A 5,410-nucleotide genomic window follows, 5' to 3' on the forward strand; every position below is an offset into this window, starting at 1 on the left:
TATTATTTTTAATTAAATTTTCTTATTTATATTACTTCAACAATTAAAATTTTATACTTAACTACTCAACATTACAATATATAATAATTGATATATCATTGGTATAATTTTTTCGATCCTCTCGTACTAGAAAAAATAATCTCAATATTCTAACACTTATATTAGATATGGACCGAACTGTCTCACGACGTTCTGAACCCAGCTCACGTATCGCTTTAATAGGCGAACAGACTTACCCTTAAAACATACTACTGCCTTAGGATGCGATAAGCCGACATCGAGGTGCCAAACCTTTTCGTCAATATGGACTCTCGGAAAAGATTAGCCTGTTATCCCTAGAGTAACTTTTATCCGTTAAGCGATAATCTTATTATTAAATAATTATCGGATCATTAAGACCGACATTAATCTCTGTTTAATTTGTAAATTTTACAGTTAATTATATATTTATCTTTATATAATAAATATAACATTGTACACCTCCGTTTTTATATAGGAGGAGACCGCCCCAGTCAAACTATCTTATAAATATTGTTAAAAATTTTGTTATAAAAATTTTATAAGAATTTATATATATATAAAATGGTATTTCATTTATAATTACATTATTTCCAAAAAAATAATATCATAATTTCCCATTTATTCTATGTTATATATATATATTTTCAATATCTATTAATAGTAAAGCTTCATAGGGTCTTTCTGTCCTAATATAAGAAATCTGCATCTTCACAGATAATTTTATTTCATTAAGATTTTTTTTAAGACAGCATTTAAGTCGTTACATCTTTCATGCAGGTCGGAACTTACCCGACAAGGAATTTCGCTACCTTTGGACCGTTATAGATACAGCCGCCGTTTACTATAGCTTATATATATATTATAATTTAAAATTATAAATATTATTTTTACATAATAGCACTGGGCAGATGTCAATCTTTATACATCATCTTTCGATTTAGCAAAGATTTGTGTTTTTGTTAAACAGTCGCTTAAATTTTTTATTTTCAACTAAATAAGTATCTTTTCTCCCTAAGTTACAAGATAAATTTGCCGAGTTCCTTAAAAAAAATTATCTCAACTTCTTAATAATTTATATACATTTACTAGTGTCAGTTTACGGTACGAATATATAATAATATATATATATAAATAATTTTTATATAATATAATATATAAATATATTATATCAGTTTTACAATATAATATTATTATATAGTATAAGAATATTAACTTATTACCTATCGATTACACATTTCATCTCATCTTAAGATTCGACTAACCCTATTTAAAATAATAATAAATAGGAACCCTTAAATTATAGAAGTATTGGATTTTTACCAATATTTACATTACTCAAATTAGCATTATCACTTTTGATTTAATTATTTTAATTTTCATATAAATAATTTATATTCAAAACGCTCTTTTACCAATTTAATTTTTATTAATATTAAATTTTATAATATCGATAATTAATTTATTTTCGATTATTTTTGAACTAAAATTACTAAATTAATGAGCTTTTACGCACTCTTTAAAAGATAACTGCTTCTAAATTTACTTTTTAATTATTTAAATAATTTTATATTCTTTTAAAAACTTAACTAATATTTAAAAATCTTAATTTATAATTCGGGCTGTTCCCCTTTTGAAAATAAAGCTTATCCTTTATTTTCTGATTATATATATATTTTATTAAATAAAATTCTTAAATTATTTTCATTAATATTAATTATATAAATTAATTTAATAAAAAAAGAGTTTTACATTTATTTATATATAAACACTATACTTACATATATTTCAAAGAGAACCAGCTATCTTCAAATTCGATTGGCATTTCACCTCTAATTATACTTTATTTGATACTTTTGCAACAGTAACCAATTCAAACTACAATTTAATTTTATTTAAATCTTATTTTAAATATAATTAGATCATTTGATTTCGGGTCTATAATAAATAATATAGTAAATGCTTATTATATTATATAATAAACTCGAGTATACTTTGGCTTCATTTATAAATATTTAACCTAATAATTATACTACTTATTATAACTTGCTAATTCTTTCTTCAACAAGAAAATAATAAAATTATATTAAATTTTATTATCATTTATTAAATTTAAAATTCAGGTTCTTTTCACTATTTTTTCAAAATTCTTTTCATCTTTCCCTCACGGTACTATTCACTATCAACTTTTATTATATTAAATTTTATAAGATAATCCTTAATTATATTTTTATATTATTCATATAAAATATATTTTTATATTACTTAATTAAAATTTTACATATATAATGTTTTAAATATTTCAGTTCGTTCGCCACTACTATGAAAATCGTTATTACTTTATATTCCTTTAAGTACTAAGATGATTCAGTTCCTTAAGTTTTTTTTAAATATTTATATAAAAATAAATTTTTATTCAGATACTTTTATAATTTTAATAATAAAAAATTTTAAATATATTTAATTTTTTATAATTATAAAAATTTCGTTAATATATTTAACGTCTTTCTTCAATAATAAAAATAATAGACATCCTTTTAAATTTATTATATATATTTAATTATATATTTAACTATATAAATTATAAATTAATGTTTTTAATATAAGCGAAAAACGGAATTGAACCGATTACCTTCGGAGCATGAATCCGACGAACTTTCCTTATGCTCTATTTCGCTATATATAATTAAATAAATTTTAATTTTATAATTAATATCTATTTATAAATTTATTATATTATAATATATAAAATTATAAGTAATTAACTTAGAGGTAAAGTTTCTGCTTTACATACAGAAGATCATTGGTTCGATTCCAATATTACTTAATTAAATCTATAATTTAATGGATAAAATAAAAACCTTCTAAGTTTTATATGTAAGTTCAAATCTTACTAGATTTAAATAACAATGAATATGGCGAAAAGGTAAACGCACTAAATTTAGAATTTAGTTTTTATAATAAGAGTTCGAATCTCTTTATTCATATTTATAATATACTTCTTAAACTAGAGTTGAACTAGTATCTTTCGGTTAACAGCCGAATGCTTTAACCACTAAGCTATTAAGAATAATAATATTATATTATATATATATAATAGGGAATATAGTTTAATGGTAAAATCTTATTTTTGCATAATAAAGATAGTAGTTCAATTCTACTTATTTCCATTATTATAAAATCTATAAATGTTATTAATTTTAAAATAATATATAATTATATTGCGAGTTTGATCCTAGCTCAGAATGAACGCTAGAAATATACATTACACATGCAAATTTATGATTATATCATAGTGAATAGGTGAGGATATATAAATTTTTAATTTTAAATAGATTATAATATTATATAATAATCTATAAGCGCATTTATTTATATAATTGTACTATATTAAAAATAATTATTGTTTAAAATAAAATTTATATTTGATTAACTAGTTGGTAAAATAAAAGCCTACCAAGGTTATGATCAAAAATTGGTTTTAAAGAACGTACAATCACATTAGGATTGAAATAAAGCCTAAATTTTTTTTAAATCAGCAGTGAGGAATATTTTACAATAAGCGTAAGCTTGATAAAGTAATATTTCTTAAAGGATGACAGTATATTTTTATATTGTAAACTTTATATTTTATTTTTAAATATTGATAAAAATAAAACATTAGTATTTGCTAATTTCTGTGCCAGCAGCAGCGGTAATACAGAAAATACAAGCGTTATTCACTTTATTTGGCGTAAAGCGTTTTAAGGTTTTATATTAATTTTATTTTAAAATATTTAATTTAAATTTAAATAAAAAATAAATAATAATATAATAAGAGTATTATAAAAGTATTAAGAATTTTTTGAGAAGTAGTGAAATGCAATTATACAAAAAAGAATACCAAAGGCGAAAGCATAATACTATATAATAACTGACACTTATAAACGAAAGCTAAGGTAGCAAATAGGATTAGATACCCTAGTAGTCTTAGCTGTAAACTATGAATATTTTATATTTATATATTAATATAAATATAATAACTAACGTAATAAATATTCCGCCTGAGTAGTATATTCGCAAGAACGAAATTCAAAGGAATTGACGGGAGCTTATACAAGTGGTGGAACATGTGGCTTAATTCGATGCAACACGATAAACCTTACCAAAATTTAACAATATTTTTAATATTAAGTAATTAATATTTTAATAAAATATATAGGTAGTGCATGGCTGTCGTCAGTTCGTGCTGTGAAGTATTAATTTAAGTATTATAACGAACGTAACCTTTTATAAAATAAATTTTTATAATATATTTATTAAATATATAAAAAAGATTACGTCAAGTCATTATGCTCCTTATATTTTGGGCTGCTCACGTGTTACATAAAATATAACAATATTTTATTATATGAAAATATAATATATTAAATATATTTATAGTTCTGATTATAAATTGAAACTCATTTATATGAGGATGGAATCACTAGTAATCGCTAATAAGAAATGTAGCGGTGAATAAGTTCTTAAGCTTTGTACACACCGCCCGTCACATCTGGAAAATATTATATTATATAAAAATTATTGTAAAATAATAATATATAATTATATAATTTAGATGAAGTCGTAACAAGGTAGCCGTACTGGAAGGTGCGGCTGGATAATAATATAAATATGGTTGATTTATTTATTTAAAAATAATATTTATATATAAAAGTAATTATAATTATATAATTTTTATAGACAAAAATAATATTAATACACATTAATATAAATTTAGTTAAATATTATTTTTATATTTTATATATAAAGGTTTTTAGTTTAATGGTAAAACATACTCTTGATAAGGGTAAGACTTTAGTTCAATTCTAAAATAACCTAAAATACTTATTTAAAAAATATAAAATTAAATAAGGAATTAATTATTTATAATATAATAAACTTGTAATTTAATGGATAAAATATATAAGTACGAATTATAAAATAAAAGTTCAATTCTTTTCAAGTTTAATTATATTTATCAAAATTTATAATAATAAAAGTTAGTTTAATTTATAATCTGAAAGTGATTAATAAAATTTAGTTTATCATTTATATAAAATAAATTAATTTATAATTTATATAAAATATTTTTAATAACAGAATAATATAAATAAGAAAATTTAATTAAAAATAATATTCTAATCATATAAATGAATAAAACAATAATTAGAAAAATTATTTTATAGAATTAATATATATTTATAGTAATATATTTAGTATATAATTCCTAATAAGTTGAATATTTAATTATAAATATTATATTTGTTAAAGTGGCTTAATTGGTAAAGCAACTGATTTGTAATCAGTAGATTGTGAGTTCAAATCTCATCATTAACTTACATGTTTTATAATATAAAATTATTATGATAAA

The 5,410-nt window shown here is 20.5% G+C and overlaps 9 non-coding genes across 9 annotated transcripts; 7 read left to right on the top strand and 2 right to left on the bottom strand.

Moving 5' to 3' along the window:
* Positions 1–2,622: 2,622 nt before the first annotated feature.
* Positions 2,623–2,696, bottom strand: PVVCY_API_0100430. The gene has a single exon. It is a non-coding gene (tRNA).
* A 77-nt stretch (positions 2,697–2,773) lies between these two features.
* PVVCY_API_0100440 lies at positions 2,774–2,845 on the top strand. The gene has a single exon. It is a non-coding gene; the product is annotated as a tRNA-Val (tRNA).
* A 3-nt stretch (positions 2,846–2,848) lies between these two features.
* On the top strand, positions 2,849–2,920 carry PVVCY_API_0100450. Its single transcript has one exon. It is a non-coding gene (tRNA).
* A 7-nt stretch (positions 2,921–2,927) lies between these two features.
* PVVCY_API_0100460 lies at positions 2,928–3,005 on the top strand. The gene has a single exon. It is a non-coding gene (tRNA).
* An 11-nt stretch (positions 3,006–3,016) lies between these two features.
* PVVCY_API_0100470 lies at positions 3,017–3,088 on the bottom strand. Its single transcript has one exon. It is a non-coding gene; the product is annotated as a tRNA-Asn (tRNA).
* Positions 3,089–3,117: 29 nt separating this feature from the next.
* On the top strand, positions 3,118–3,188 carry PVVCY_API_0100480. Its single transcript has one exon. It is a non-coding gene (tRNA).
* Positions 3,189–4,807: 1,619 nt separating this feature from the next.
* PVVCY_API_0100490 lies at positions 4,808–4,878 on the top strand. The gene has a single exon. It is a non-coding gene; the product is annotated as a tRNA-Ile (tRNA).
* A 57-nt stretch (positions 4,879–4,935) lies between these two features.
* On the top strand, positions 4,936–5,007 carry PVVCY_API_0100500. Its single transcript has one exon. It is a non-coding gene (tRNA).
* A 296-nt stretch (positions 5,008–5,303) lies between these two features.
* Positions 5,304–5,376, top strand: PVVCY_API_0100510. Its single transcript has one exon. It is a non-coding gene; the product is annotated as a tRNA-Thr (tRNA).
* Positions 5,377–5,410: the final 34 nt, after the last annotated feature.

The sequence above is a fragment of the Plasmodium vinckei genome (genome assembly GCF_900681995.1).
Source record: "Plasmodium vinckei vinckei genome assembly, organelle: plastid:apicoplast".
Taxonomy (NCBI): domain Eukaryota; phylum Apicomplexa; class Aconoidasida; order Haemosporida; family Plasmodiidae; genus Plasmodium; species Plasmodium vinckei.